Below are 16,626 nucleotides of genomic sequence, written 5' to 3'. Positions count from 1 at the left end.
CCACATCGCACGGCCGACGTCTTTAATTTCCTGAATGAATATTTCGATGATCGTGTGATTGCTTTGGGCTATCCGAAACATACAGGAGGCGGCGTGGATTGGCCTCCCTATTCGCCAGACATGAACCCCTGTGACTTCTTTCTGTGGGGACACTTGAAAGACCGGGTGTAGCGCCAGAATCCAGAAACAATTGAACAGCTGAAGCAGTACATCTCATCTGCATGTGAAGCCATTCCGCCAGACACGTTGTCAAAGGTTTCGGGTAATTTCATTCAGAGACTACGCCATATTATTGCTACGCATGGTGGATATGTGTCAAATATCGTACTATAGAGTTTCCCAGACCGCAGCGCCATCTGTTGTTGAAAATTGTAACTACTGTAATTTCGAAAGTTTGTCCGCCTGAAAATGTACTGTTGTCCCAAGCACATTGCAACAAACGGTGTATTTCTATCGCTGCTCGTTTAGTTTTTATTGCCGTTTCAAATATACCGGTCGTTTTTGAAACACCCTGTATATTGTGTCCGAACATTAAGGTCCACTTCGAAGAAAACGGTTCACTGAAATATAACAAGCGGCGACTCAGAAAATACCGTTCTTGTGAAACACAACTAGTCTTCTTTCACACTTAGTACTGACTGTTGTCGATGGGGAAACTCAAACGGTTTCCATACTTCGGGATTTCCAGAAGGCCTTGGAGATTTCCTGAAGGCTGTTCGTCACAAATGGCTCCTAATCATATTGCGTTCTGTTGGTGCACCCTGTAACTTTCCGTTACTTATTACGAACTGCTACCTTTCTGACAGAAAATCACGAATTATAGCCGCACAAAGGCGACTAGACTTCGTAATTTTCTGTCACAAAAGTCATTGTTCGTAATAAGTAACGGAAAGCCGTCATCGATTAAAGTGATATCTGACACTCCCCAAAGAATTGTTAGAGACCATTTGCTGTTCCTTATGTATATCAACGATTTAGGACACAATTGAGCAGCTTTCTTTGTTTGCAGATGATGCCGTTGTTTAACATCTGGTAAAGTCATCAGAAGATGAAAAACGGTTGCAAAATAATTTAGGTAAGAAATCTGTATGGTGTGAGACGTGGCAATTCACACTTAAAAATAAGAAGTGTGTGGTCATCCACATGAGTACTAAAAGGAATTCGTTAAATGACAGTAATGGCATAAATCACACAATTTAAATGCTGTCAACTACATACCTAGGGATTACAACTATGAACAGTTTAAGCTGAGATGACGAAATGGAAAAATTTGTGGGGAACGCGAACTGAAGACTACGTTTTATTGCAAGAGTACTTAGAAGATTCAAAAGGTATGCTTAAGAGGCTGCCAGCACTGCCACTGATCTTTAACTACTGGAGTACTGCTGCGTGGTATGGGATCCTTACCGGATATGGTAGTTTAGAGGAGGACAGATCGTTTTGTTTTATCAGGAAGGCAGGGTCACTGATACTATGCGGGAGTTGGAGTTGCAATCTTTAAAAGTAAGTCGATTTCTGTTGCGGCGAGAACGTGAAATTATTTTGTTGACTCCCACGAACACTGAGAGAAATGATCTTTGTATAAAATAAAAGAAATCTGGGTTCACACTGTAGATTTAAGTGTTTGATTTAACCTTTGGTATTCGATAGTGCTACGGTGGAATATTATTCGATGACACACTACCGGACAATTAAGTGCTAACTGCGGAGGAGTCATGTAGATCGCCAGCCGGAGTGGCCGTGCGGTTCTAGGCGCTACAGTCTGGAACCGAGCGACCGCTACGGTCGCAGGTTCGAATCGTGCCTCGGGCATACATGTGTGTGAAGTCTCTAGGTTAGTTAGGTTTAATTAGTTCTAAGTTCTAGGCAACTGATGACCTCAGAACAAGTCGCATAGTGCTTTGAGCCATTTGAACCATCATGTAGATCCAGATCAAGATAAAAATTATTTTTTTTGTTATTTTTAAGGCTTTGACTACATTAGGATGTTTGAAATGCATGAAAGTAACCTCAGTTATCCAGAGTTCAGAGATGAAGTGGCTTTCACTGGAGAGACTAGCTTCAAGAGCTGCATCAAACGAAATTCCAGACAGTTGCCTGCAACGACAGCAACCTATTACTATTATTCACTAAGACTTAAAGTAAAAACAGGTGTAACACAAAGCGATGGATCGTAATTTTACGTGTTTAACCATGTTTCAGGAAAGAAGTGCAAGGATTCAGAGCTTGGAGCTAAAAAGTCTAAAGTTTCAGGAATTAATCGTAGGGAAGAAATCTAATAGAATTGATTTGCTTTTCTCACTAATGTTTCTCACGGGCAACACTGAATACCTGCAGCTGGTTGGGGTTGGGTTGTTTGGGGGAGGGACCCGACAGCGAGGTCATCGGTCTCATCGGATTAGTGAAGGACAGGGAAGAAAGTTGGCCGTGCCCTTTTAAAGGAACCATCCCGGCATTTGCTCAGAGTGATTTAGGGAAATCACGGTAAACCTAAATCAGGGTGGCTGGACACAAGATTGAACTGTCATCTTCCGGAATGCAAGGCCAGTGTGCTAACAACTGCACCACCTCGCTCGGTTCCTGCAGCTGGAGGACTTATCTGGCGTAGCAGTAATAATACACTAACCTTACTAGTGATTTTATATATCAATGAAGACCATATCAAAATCCCTACAGCAGATCCTGAAAGTAGTCTTTACATGCACACAGAAAAACATGTCGGGAGACTTTCAATCGTAACAAGTGTAGATTCCGGTCAAGCTTCGCTGCTCTCTGCGTTTGATACGGCTGTGTACTTTTTTTACCGCCAGATACCGCCTGAAACACTCTTCTACTAGGGAATAAGGAAACAATAGGAAGGACTGGACCCCTTTTGGTATCACTCGTTTTATTTAATAATCACATCAACAAATTCCTTTACAACAACAATATCTTATTCCTGATTACTTTAGGTAATAAGAATAGTAAGTCACAAGAATTTAGTGACTCTGCTACCAATGTCTTTTTATGAAACGAAGTCTATCACATACATAAGGAAATTTTAAGACCACTGACAATTATGGCCTGACGGCTTAAATTAAGACGCAATATTTTTGACTAGTCTTACTAAGAGTAGCACAGCAACAACCTTCCACAATCGCATGTTTCTCTTGAGACAAATCATAATAAATATAATAAATACCCAAGTAAATATAATTAGCTCCAGAATTAATTATCGAGGAGTGACACCAAGTCGCTCGAAGGCAGAACGAAAACTTAACTTGGAATCGCCAAGGCGGAAGGCGACAGTTCGTACAAGATCCACTTCTCGAGCTTCGACTTGGAGTCACCTCCCGCTACCCAGGATTTTACAGCCCCGGTACATTTAGGTGGAAATGTAGAGCTTACTCCAAAACACCAGTCAGCTAGCTGTAACATTTAACAAGCCCACAGAACAGGTCTGCAGGGATAATAGAAACAACCACCAAAAGATATTTAATAACACGTTAAATTATTCGCTAGCGAAACGGCACACTGCCTTTGCCCCACTACGAATGAACTACACAGGCACGGTACAACCAACAGCGCAGATCTATCAATAACCTTAAGGAGAGTTGCCTGCTGTTAAGATATAAAAAAAAACTTACAATTACTAGCAAGGGCAGTGGGCACTCCAATCTTAGTCACAATTAAATTACGCGAACTCTTGTGCCCCACTGTTCAGTGAAAACCGTAACGAGCACAATTCTGAAAATTTCATTATAAGCTTTACTGGGGCCCACTGTGCCTAACACTCAAATGCAGTATATTTGATAAACAGACTGAGGCCTTGCAGCTGATTACGTATTACATGAAACAACCATTTCCCACGAGCTGTCTTAAACACCATGATCTCTTCATAGGCATACCTTTACTTCCATGGTAACACCCATGCGCTTACAGTTACCAGAAGTGAGATCGCAGCCCTCAACACCTTCACACACATGCCCTAAGTACAATCTCACATAACTTATCGCTGGACGTCCGATATGTCTTGCGTCGGGTACAGCAGGCGGCAATAAGGCAGCGGACGACCGTAGACAGCCGTGCCCGGAACTAGCAGCACGCGACCCAAGGCAGCAACAAGCCTTCTCACAGACAACAGGAAAGGCTCTCCACCAAGCTGCCCCATACACGTAGTCGGTTCCCGCTCCACTACGAGCGCACTCCGGCCAAGGGTAACATCGAACGCCAACTGTCCACGTCCTTGGCGAGAGCCTCCAGTTAACTTCCCCTGCAAAGATAGGCAACCAAGACTCAGTATGCGCCACAAGCAAAGATAAGAGTGCGAAGGCGAGGTACTTGCAAATACGCAGGCCCGCCAGCAATACGCCACGGCTCACCGCCATCTTTGCAGCTCGGCAGTTTGTAGCTGCCATCACGCCATGAAACGTCGCGTCAAGCGCCAGGTAAATGAGAAAGATACAGCAAAAGATATATTACACATTCATCACTGTTATAATCATACATTATATAAGTAAACCATCATCTTAAATCAATTTATTAGTGAAATTCGTATCTGAGCTCCTACAGTAATTGCTGAGGTTAGCCTTCGTGCACAGAGAGAAATCGCAGCGGGCAACTTAGGCATTATGTGCAGATTATGCAGTACTTTCGGAAGAAACATAACAGAAGCAACTGGTCAAATAAGTGTTATGGAAAGTATAGTAAATGGAACTGGGCTCAGAATTTAAGCTGAAACTTCGAGTCTGATCTAAAATTAAAAAAGGGTATCGAACTTCAGAGAAACACAAACAACAAAAATACACACTTCAAAAAAGTTTTACATCGCCCCGGTTCCCAGAACTCCTGAAGATGAACGTTGACTGTGGATATTGCATCACAGATACAGTGCCTTTCACTGTTCAGAGATGTCACTAAACCCGCCCAAATATGTAAACAACCACGCAAGAGCAGCGCCTATAAGACGGAGGGTGTCCGACAGCCGATCAGTTCCAGTCATTCCACCAGGAAGGAGGTACACGGCTCGTGTTGTCTGTAGTTGAACCATGCCTAGACGGTCAATGCCGCTCTTCGATCGCCTCCGCATTAATTTGTGCCAAGAAGGGCACTCGATAAGAGAAGTGTCCAGGCGTCTCGGAATCAACCAAAGCGATTTTGTTCGGACATTGAGGAGATACAAAGATACAGGAACTGTCCTCGCTCAGACCGTCCAAGGGCTACTACAGCAATGGATGACCGCTACCTACGGATTATGGCTCGGAGGAACCCTAGCAGCAGCGCCGACCAGTCCAATAATGCTTATCGTGCAGCTATAGGACGTCGTTTACGACTCAAACTGTGCGCAGCAGGCTGCGTGGTGCGCAACTTCACTCGCGACGTCCGTGGCGAGGTCCAGCTTTGCAACCACGACACCATGCAACGCGGTATAGATGGGCCCAACAACATGCCGAATGGACCGGTCAGGACTGGCATCACGTTCTCTTCACCGATGAGTGTCGCATATGCCTTCAACTAGACAATCATCGGAGACGTGTTTGGAGGCAACCCGGTCAGGCTGAACGCCTTAGACGCAATGTCCAGCAAGTGCAGCAAGGTGGAGGTTCCTGATGTTTTGGGATAGCATTATGTGGGGCCGCCGTACGCCGCTGGTGATTATGGAAGGCGCCGAAATGACTGTACGAAACCATCTTCCGACCGATGGTACAACCATATCTTCAGCATATTGGCGAAGCATTCGTTTTGATGGACGACAATTTGCGCCCCCATCGTGCACAGCTTGTGAATGACTTCCTTCAGGGCAACGACATTGCTCGACTGGAGTGGCCAGCATGCCTCCAGACATGAACCCTATTGAACAAGTCTGGGACAGATTGAAAAGGGCTGTTTATGGACGACGTGATCCACCAAACACTCTCAAGGATCTACGCCGAATCGCCGTTGAGGAATGAGACAATCTGGACCACCTGTGCCTTGATGATCATGTGGATAGAGTGCCACGACGAATACAGGCAAGCATCAATGCAAGATGACGTGCTACTGTGTATTAGGGATGCCAGAGTGTACAGCAATTTGCACCACCACCTCTAAAGGTCTCGTTGTATGGTGATACAACATGCAATGTGTGGTTTTCATGAGCAATAAAAAGGGCGGAAATGATGTTTGTATTGATCTCTATTCTAATTTTATGTACAGGGTCCAAAACTCTCAGGACCAAGGTGATGCAATTTTTTTTTATTTGTGTAGAACTAGTTACATATTAAAAGCTTGGAAAGAAACGCGTGGCAGTAGGGACTAGAAAGATTTACAACAGATATAATAATAGGTGAAATGGAAAGAGGAATCCGGTAAAGTAAAACTATTGACAGCAAGAAATGAGTCTTTAGATATAAAAAAAGCTACAACATCCAAACAGAGAGATATACTTCATGTCTTAAACTTCTAAATGTTTGCCCGGATGAGCATCTTAGTTTTGCTTTTGCCAGTACTGAAAAGTTATAAGATTTATTTTTAGAACATTTGTTATTTTTTGAGAAAGCCTATACAAACCGTTTCATTAATTTCCGTTTATTGTGTAGGCAGGACTATCTTCATCTGAACCAAACAATCTCCCACTGAGTATGATTATGTATAACGAAAGTTAAATTGATAATCGCATATTGAAAGTTACTCGAGGTCGCTGCAGGTTTGTGTGAATGAATAGCTGTGGAGATAAGTCCCTAATATCCGCATTTCGTCTGCAGTTAAAGTCGTGCTGACTGAAATGAAATCCGTTCAGGAGGATAACGACTGATTATAACTGCAAGTTTTGTTTATAATTAAAAACTTCAATCTGGAAATGAGCTCTATGTGTGCATAGAGCAAGTGAAGTACCTGGTCACGTTGCAGTTAATAATAGCATAATCACTAACTGGAAAGAGGAAGTAAGAGTAAGGTTTAGTGGTCAGCAGAGATGGACATTATTCGAATAAATTTATGTCTGGATGGTTATTCAATTAAGTATCCCATTCAAATAAATCTATTAGCTAATAAAATTTCAAGGTGAACGAATTGTCCCTCTGCAGATACAAATAATTATGTGTTATGTAACTTGAATAACGAATAACATAGCATGCAATCACATTTCCTTTGCTTACTACTCGTAAAGGATACTGTAGCTATGGTCCCATTAAGATCATTAGATAGTTGACTCTTCAAACGTTGAAGCTGGCTTTCTCCCATCAGAGCGCTCAACGTTACGCTTGAACCGTTCACCATTGGCAAATTGCCGCAACAATTGGTCAGTTATCTTCCAGTTCCTTGTCCGGCATACTTTCTTGACGTGTTTGGATCCCGGGCACTTATATTTCGTGTATTATCACAATGACCACAGTAAAAACAACAACAACAACACATACAAACATACACACACACAGCGATACTAGTGAAGTACGCCAATATCGTACACAGCACTAACAAAACACTACTGAATAATTCTGTATAGGACGCGATACAGCGTCACATTTACACTTATCGTAATCACAGAGAGCAGTTTACATCTGATAATCTTCACACGTCGTTGCGTGAAGCCGCATTTTTAAGGCTGCATTTCATAGTTGCTTTTGAATCAAAAATGGCTCTAAGCACTATTCGACTTTACTTCTATCAGTCGCCTAGAACTCAGAACTAATTAAACCTAACTAACCTAAGGACATCACACACATCCATGCCCGAGGCAGGATTCGAACCTGCGGCCGTTCGGCTCCAGACTGTTAGAAGGTACCATGTCACCCTCACAACATCCCCACAACGACCTCATTAAGTTTTATTTACATTACCTCCGCAAACATGCCTTCGCCCTAGCCAGATTACACTCCCATATTTTATTTTCTCAGGCTTGTCTGACATTTGGCATTACCACCAAAGGCCTCACACTTAAAGTTCCCATCTCTGGCTGTAACCCTTCTTTCCATCAGTCCCTATACCAGTTCCAAACTGAACAATCCGTTGCCCTCACCCACCTAATCCTTCACCTACACATCAACTCAGCCAATGAACACACCCGTCAACTCCTATCCTTAATAAATGTCCTGAACCTTTCCTCTCCCACATCCACACCGGCTGTTCAGAGCATCCCCCTACCGGCCAACCGCAAATTAGAACAGCATGCCACCCTCCACCTCAAAAAACTATCCAATCTCCTGGTTTCCCACCTCCGGAAAGGCAACTCACTCACCCTTCACAACCTTTCCAGCAAACCTCAACCTCCTCTCATTGCACACAGACCCAGTCTCTCCCATCTACTCAATCTCCCACTTCCAGCTCCACTCCTCCCAAAACCTCAAAATTCCAATCAACACAATCTGGAACCACTCCACCCTAACTCAGTAGTTAACCTTTCCTCCAAACCTCTCTCCCAATCCGAAACCTCTGTCCTATCCAAAGGCCTCACCTTCTGCCCCACTCCCAGATTCAACCAAACAGCCCTTGTCAAAGATTTACTGTCCTAGACCCGTACTCTCTGTTGGAAATATCACTTTGCCACGAAGAAACATGATCCTAATCCTACTCCTAATGATCCAGCTCCCCAAGACACTATCCAAATTGAACCCTGCCTGGAACAGTTCCATCCTCCGTCATAGCGGGACCCACCTCCTCTTCCTCAAAATCACCCTCTCCAAACTTTCCAGGAATTTCTGACTTCCAGCCTTGTCTCTCAATCCTTCTTAAAAAACCTTAATTCTACTCCCAACATCACCACTGCTGAAGCCCAGGCTATCCGTGATCTGAAGGCTGACCGATCCATCGTCATTCTTCCAGTGGACAAGGGTTCCGTGACCGTGGTACTTGATCATCGGGAGTGTGTGGCTGAGGGACTGCGTCAGCTTTCAGACAACACTACATACAAAGGTTGCCAAGGTAATCCCATTCCTGATGTCCAGATGGAGCTTCAAGGAATCCTCAGAACCTTAGGCCCCCTGCAAAACCTTTCACCTGACTCCATCAACCTCCTGACCCCACCAACACCCCGCACCCCTACATTCTACCTTCTTCATAAAATTCACAAACCCAATCATCCCGGCCGTCCCATTGTAGCTGGTTACCAAGCCCCCACAGAATGTATCTCTGCCTACGTAGATCAACACCTTCAACCCATTACATGCAGTCTCCCATTCTTCATCAAAGACACCAACCACTTTCTCGAACGCCTGGAATCCTTACCCAGTCTGTTACCCCCGGAAACCATCCTTGTAACCATTGACGCCACTTCCTCACACACAAATATTCCGCACGTCCAGGGCCTCACTGCGATGGAGCACTTCCTTTCACGCCGATCACCTGCCACCCTACCAAAAACCTCTTTCCTCATTACCTTAGCCAGCTTCATCCTGACTCACAACTTCTTCACTTTCGAAGGCCAGACATACCAACAATTAAAGGGAACAGCCATGGGTACCAGGATGGCCCCCTTGTACGCCAACCTATTCATGGGTCGCTTAGAGGAAGCCTTCTTGGTTACCCAGGCCTGCCAACCCAAAGCTCGGTACAGATTTATTGATGACATCTTCATGATCTGGACTCACAGTAAAGAAGAACTCCAGAATTTCCTCTCCAATCTCAACTCCTTTGCTTCCATCAGATGCACCTGGTCCTACTCCAAATCCCATGCCACTTTCCTTGACATTGACCTCCACCTGTCCAATGACCAGCTTCACACATCTGTCCACATCAAACCCACCAACAAGCAACAGTACCTCCATTATGACAGCTGCCACCCATTCCACATCAAACGGTCCCTTCCCTACAGCCTAGGTCTTCGTGGCAAAGGAATCTGCTCCAGCCCGGAATCCCTGAACCATTACACCAACAACCTGAAAACAGCTTTCACATCCTGCAACTACCCTCCTGACCTGGTACAGAAGCAAATAACCAGAGCAACTTCTTCATCCCTTCAAACCCAGAACCTCCCACAGAAGAACGCCAAAAGTGCCCCACTTGTGACAGGATACTTTCTGGGACTGGATCATGCTCTGAATGTGGCTCTCCAGCAGGGATACGACTTCCTCAAATCCTTCCCTGAAATGAGATCCATCCTTCATGAAATCCTCCCCACTCCACCAAGAGTGTCTTTCCGCCGTCCACCTAACCTTCGTAACCTCTTAGTTCATCCCTATGAAATCCCCAAACCACCTTCCCTACCCTCTGGCTCCTACCCTTGTAACCACCCCCGGTGTAAAACCTGTCCCATGCACCCTCCCACCACCACCTACTCCAGTCCTGTAACCCAGAAGGTGTACAAGATCAAAGGCAGAGCCACGTGTGAAAGCACCCACGTGATTTACCAACTGACCTGCCTACACTGTGAAGCTTTCTATGTGGGAATGACCAGCAACAAACTGTCCATTCGCATGAATGGACACAGGCAGACAGTGTTTGTTGGTAATGAGTATCACCCTGTGGCTAAACATGCCTTGCTGCACGGCCAGCACATCTTGGCACAGTGTTACACCGTCCAGGTTATGTGGATACTTCCCACTAACACCAACCTGTCAGAACTCCGGAGATGGGAACTTGCCCTTCAGTATATCCTCTCTTCTCGTTATCCGCCAGGCCTCAATCTCCGCTAATTTCAATTTGCCGCCGCTCATACCTCACCTGTCTTTCAACATCTTTGCCTCTGTACTTCCGCCTCGACTGACATCTGTGCCCAAACTCTTTGCCATTACAAACGTCTGCTTGTGTCTGTGTATGTGCGGATGGATAAGTGTGTGTGTGCGAGTGTATACCTGTCCTTTTTTCCCCCTAAGGTAAGTCTTTCCGCTCCCAGGATTGGAATGACTCCTTACCCTATCCCTTAAAACCCACATCCTTTCGTCTTTCCCTCTCCTTCCCTCTTTCCTGATGAAGCAACCGTTTGTTGCGGAAGCTTGAATTTTGTGTGTATGTTTGAGTTTGTTTGTGTGTCTATCGACCTGCCAGCACTTTCGTTTGGTAAGTCACATCATCTTTGTTTATATACATATACGTACACCCACCCACCCACCCACACACACACACACACACACACACACACACATATATATATATATATATATATATATATATATATATATATATATATATGATGTGTGAATGTGTTTGGTTGCAACAGGTCTGAGAATTAACATATCATTGAGAACTGTGCCCTGTTTGCTGGTTTGATTGCGTAATGACCATATTTTTGGTCTATCCTTTTATGTACATTCTTCCGACTTAAGGTTTGGGAAGGCAAGAAGCGTCTGTATTTATGATAATTGAGGGCCGACATTGGTTCCCTATGTTCCGCACCCAACCGTGGTCCTGTACCCTGTACCTTGGGCGCGTATTTGGGTTGAGAGAGTTGCCTATTCTGAGGCGCGCCAGTCGCTATCTCTGTCGGAGCCTGTATTGTTCGATCTCCCGGAACTTGGTCTAGCCCTCCCGTTCCCACTCCTACTTAACGATAAACCAGACTTGAGTAGGACCATATCAATGTTTGTATTGGGTGGATTATATGAGGTACCTGTAAACTTCTCGGATTAATACCACTAAATGAGAAAAAATAATTTGTTGATAACTTATATAATCAATATTAGTCTTACAAAATTGTGAGAATCGTAATGGTCTTTCGACAATAATTTACTTTAGTGACAGAAACAGAACCGAAACCTTTGGTTTTTACCCCTCAGAAAATTTCATTTTACCCCTCAGAGGTTAATTATTCCAAGGCTGGTATCCAATGATCTGTATGATGTATAACCTCGGACAGAAATGTATACCGGTGGCTCACAAGGAACCACTTCAGTGCGAGGTCACTAGTTGAATCCTTTCTAACGCTCATTTGAAAGTGTTATGTTAACAATTATGATAGGAATAATATTAGCTGCTAATGTTTCACCATGTGTATCAAGAAGGCGATAGAAAACGAGCTACAGAGATTAACCTTCTATTGGATATATGTATAACAATTTACAAAATGGGCCTCGTTGACATTCACGAAATATTCTAAAGAAACACAGTCAACACCAAATGAAAAATGGCGTGGCACAGTGACCAACGAGATCGGAGGTATACTCCTTGAGAGTTATAAACCGTTCAAGATGTGCAGCTAGGTATCCACTCTTAGAGAATGAATATAGAATCATACTGGTCTAATGGGGTGACGAGAACTGATGGAGTTTGAAAGCATGAAACTGAATGCGAAATGGTCTGCCGTGAAGCTTATCGTGAAACTGGCTATCCTTTAAGGCGGAGCTGCAGATAGTGCGATAATCCATTTCCATAGTAATAGTATAAATGCGAAATTAAATCTGACTGTTACGCTTTCATGACGAAATAGCCGAATCTAGTTTGACAAAATAGCCTACGTTCTTCCCCAGGGTTCAAGCTATCTCCATACCAAAAGCGTGTAGTACATCATTATTATTGATTTAAAGACTGTAAAGCGAAATAAGGAGCAATAATTACTCTTTGAAAAAGCTATTTACATATAGCGCTTCTCAGTGTCCATGTAACTAATTTCTACAAATACTGTTTCAGGAAATCTTTAATTCTATTCACAAAAGGCTGAATCAATTGTATACAACGAGCGAAGTTCTTGTTTTTCTTTTTCTTTTTCAAACCAAAGAAATTGAAATATAAAAAAGGATAAAGAAGTCTCTGTTTCCTTTCAGGGAATGAACAACAACGTGCACTTTGCGCTCAATCTCGTGGCGGCGATTCCCACACAGCCAACCGCGGTAGAGCGGAGCTCCAGGGACGTAGGGCTACATGTATGCGATGCATCTGCTAGCTTTAGAACGTCTCAGAGTCATCTGAGGCTCCTCCTCCAAGGCTGGCGGGTTCGTTGAGCGCAGCGGACTCCCTACCCGCGTTGTCTCTTCTTCCTGCCGCTCCATTGTTACAGGGACTGTCTCTACCTGTCGTTGCTGTCCTACGTCTCCCTCGGACAACAGCATTTGGGGAGTTTTCAGTTGGGCTATGGAGACGGTTAGCTGCTTTCTGTGAAACGCTGTCTTCTATGTGAGGCTGGCTCTCGCTAATACCATGTTCGGCCCAGCGTGAGGAAGTTGCAGGGGTGGTCGTATTGCAACTCTACCGCGACAGCTTCTGGATTGCAAACGGTTCGTAATCCCAACAACACCACTCGTAAGGGAACCGTGAATTTAGTTTCAAATTTTTTAAAAATAATTTACTTTATTTACTGGCGATTCATCAAGAACATTGACACATTTAATCACACTAGGTAAGCGTGGAAGTAGTTGCCAGGAAGTAACTGATGGAAAATTACTTTTAACAAATGTCAATTTATTCCTAAAAGCTTTTTCAAAACAGATTTAAAATTATAAGCAGAAAGCACACTCGAAATATTAAGTCACAATTTAACAATCGTGAATTTTATTCCTGAAAGCCTTTTGAAAACAGATTTAAAATTATAAGCAGAAAAGCACCCTAGAAATATCAAGTTACAGTTTTATTTAGAGGCAAAGAACAATATTAACAGTAGGAGCCTTCGGGGTGAGAAGCTTGCGCGTCCCTTTCAACACGGCCGAAGTAATGACCGCTCACAACAACCTCTGAAAGAGTACACTGGTGCAAATCTGCAACACACCAGATTACTTTAAACAAAAAAATTTTAACAACTCACACAAACATGTAAACTATGCACCCTGTAAGAGGAATGGAAATGGTACAACCCTCAAATTATTTGACACCGAAAGTGCAATTTTTTAAGGGACTCTTACGGTGGAAGGGTGGCAAGCTTATAACGTAAAATAACTATGTAAATGAAACCCATAAAATGCAGACTTACATAAAATGTACAACATGCTCTACATTACACATATACCACCTCGCAAGACGATAAGCAAGATAGAAACATATTTCAAGAATTCGGCCTTTAAGCAATAAATTCGTCAACACCGACAACCATGACAGAGGCAGCTATTAACGTATGGCAGATTGACAGGGGGGGGGGGGGGGTTACTAAACAACCCGAACCGCAGATTGCTTTAAACCTCCCCAATTCCACAAGGGAAAAACGGACCACCCAATTCACAATAACCACCTTCCCGTGGGTGGGCAAACGGAGAAGAATGGTGGGACGACCCCAAAAAAAAAAAAAAAAAAAAAAAAAAAAGCGGCTGGTGACCTCACCAAGAAAACAAGTAGAATTTATCAAGTAACTGGAACAACATAACTCCAATCACTTAACTTCTAATAAACTGCGATTTCTGGCGAAGACCTGGCGCAGCACCCCCAACGCTCTCCCGAACCGTCCGCTGCCAGCCGCTTCAACGGACGCAGGAAGGCGCGCCGATCTCCCTTCGCACGGCGTCTCAGCTCGCCCCGGCCAGCCCGATGTCGTGGTTCCACTCCTGTTGCTCTCTTGTGAACCGCGAAGCCACTACCCCTTTCTATACGGCGCTGCCCGCTGGACTCATGTGGGGACCTCATATGCGTCGACGCTCAAAGCGGACAAGTCATCTCGTGTCTCAGTGCGCGACCAACCAACCGACCAATAGAACCGCCAATGACCGTTGCCCGAGCAACTCGAGCAGACTGCCGGCCTAACGCGCAGACTCAGATGCAGGAACTCAGCCCCGACCGGGCGACCACTAGCTGTGTTCTGTTACTGGCGGAGTGGCAAGTCTCTCATTTTCTGGCTTAGTTTGATTCAAACGACAGACATACTCGCACTCCGACGACACACACTGACTGCTCCATACTGAGCCGGCTGAACTACTGACGTCTCGCCTCGACTGACCGACTCACCCCTACCGAGTTCATAGCGCCCCTTAAATGCACGTGAACAGGCAACCTTTCCGCTTTCCCACCAGAGGGAGACGCCAAAGCGGCGATTGCCACAGCGGCGCCACCGCCAGCAACGGAGGGCGACTGCTTTACACTGTGCGCTGCGGCGCGCTTTTCAAAACAGCAATTTTTACTACGGCTCAGTAAGACTGAAGTCCAGCTCTCGTCATGGCCCATCAAGGCAGCATTCAAAGTCCTGTGCCAACACTCGACCGTGCCATTACTGTCAGGGTGGTAAGCTGTCGTGTGGTAGTGCCTGAATCCATAGAAGTTTCCTAGCTCTAAAAGCTAGGTCGGTTTGAACTCGAGGCCCTGGTCTGTGGTCACATGTAGGGTCAACCGAAACGAGCAATCAAAGTCTGTGTCTGCTGATACTTTAGCCAATGCCACAGCTTCCGCCCATCGAGTGAACCTGTCTACAGCAGTAGACAAATAATGGTATCCTTCTGTGGGCGGTAGGATCCTACGATGTCTAGGTGAATGCGTGCGAACCTCTGTGTAGATGATGGAAACTCTCATATTGGTTTGTGCATATGTCATCCGACCTTACATTTAACCAAATACGACAATCTTTCTTAATGCTAGGCCACACAAAACGGTTCGTTAGCAGTTTTACAGTACTGGTCGCACTCGGGTGACCAACCCGTGGATGCTGTCGAAGGTCGACGACCAAAGTTTCTCAGGAACAAAAGGTCCAGCTTTGTCTCGCGACATGTCGCCCCAGACGCTAATCTCCTTCCCAGCCGGCCTCACTTGCTGATGTTTCAGTCCAGCAGTGACGTCCTGCCGGCTCTATCGTAGTTGGGGGTCAGTGGCCTGTGCATCCGCCAAATGTTCATAACCGGTCGTCTGTGAGATGTTATTGGTCCTTGACTAGAAATCTGCCTCGAAGTTTTTCGCTTCCTTAATATGACTTAAATGTGTCGTGAACCGGCCAATGAACTCTTGTTGTCGAGTTTGTCGTAAACAGCAGTCGTCATTACGTTTGCTTAATGCGAATGTAATAGGTTTGTGGTCCGCATATACTGGATGATCAAAAAGTCAATATAAATTTGAAAACTGAATAAATCACGGAATAATGTAGATAGAGAGGTACAAATTGACAAACATGCTTGGAATGACATAGGGTTTTATTAGAAAAAAAAAAAAAATACAACAGTTCAAAAAATGTCCGACAGATGGCGCTTCATCTGATCAGAATAGCAGTAATTAGCATAACAAAGTAAGACAAAGCAAAGATGATTTTCTTTACAGGTAATGCTCAATATGTCCACCATCTTTCGTCAACAATTGCTGTAGTCGAGGAATAATGTTGTGAATAGCTCTGTAAACCTTGTCCGGAGTTATGGTGAGGCATTGGCGTCGGATGTTGTCTTTCAGCATCCCCAGAGATGTCGGTCGATCACGATACGCTTGCGACTTCAGGTAACCCCAAAGCAAGTAATCGCACGGACTGAGGTCTGGGGACCTGGGAGGCCAAGCATGACGAAAGTGGCGGCTGAGCACACGATCATCACCAAACGACGCGCGCAAGAGATCTTTCACGCGTCTAGCAATATGGGGTGGAGCGCCATCCTGCATAAACGTCGTACGTTCCAGCAGGAGTTTATCAGCCAGGCTGGGGACGATGCGATTCTGTAACGTATCGGCGTACCTCTCACCCGTCACGGTAGCGGTTACAAAACGAGAATCACGCATTTCCTCGAAAAAAAAAAAAGAAAAAGGCCCGAGAACGGTAGATGTGGTAAATCCAACCCATACCGTGACTTTCTCGTCGTGCAATGGAGTTCCCACGACAGTTCCAGGATTTTCGGTAGCCCAAATTCTGCGCTTGTG

This window comes from Schistocerca americana, chromosome 8 (genome assembly GCF_021461395.2).
Source record: "Schistocerca americana isolate TAMUIC-IGC-003095 chromosome 8, iqSchAmer2.1, whole genome shotgun sequence".
Classification (NCBI taxonomy): Eukaryota; Metazoa; Arthropoda; class Insecta; order Orthoptera; family Acrididae; genus Schistocerca; species Schistocerca americana.
Note: the sequence above shows the minus strand (reverse complement) of the source record.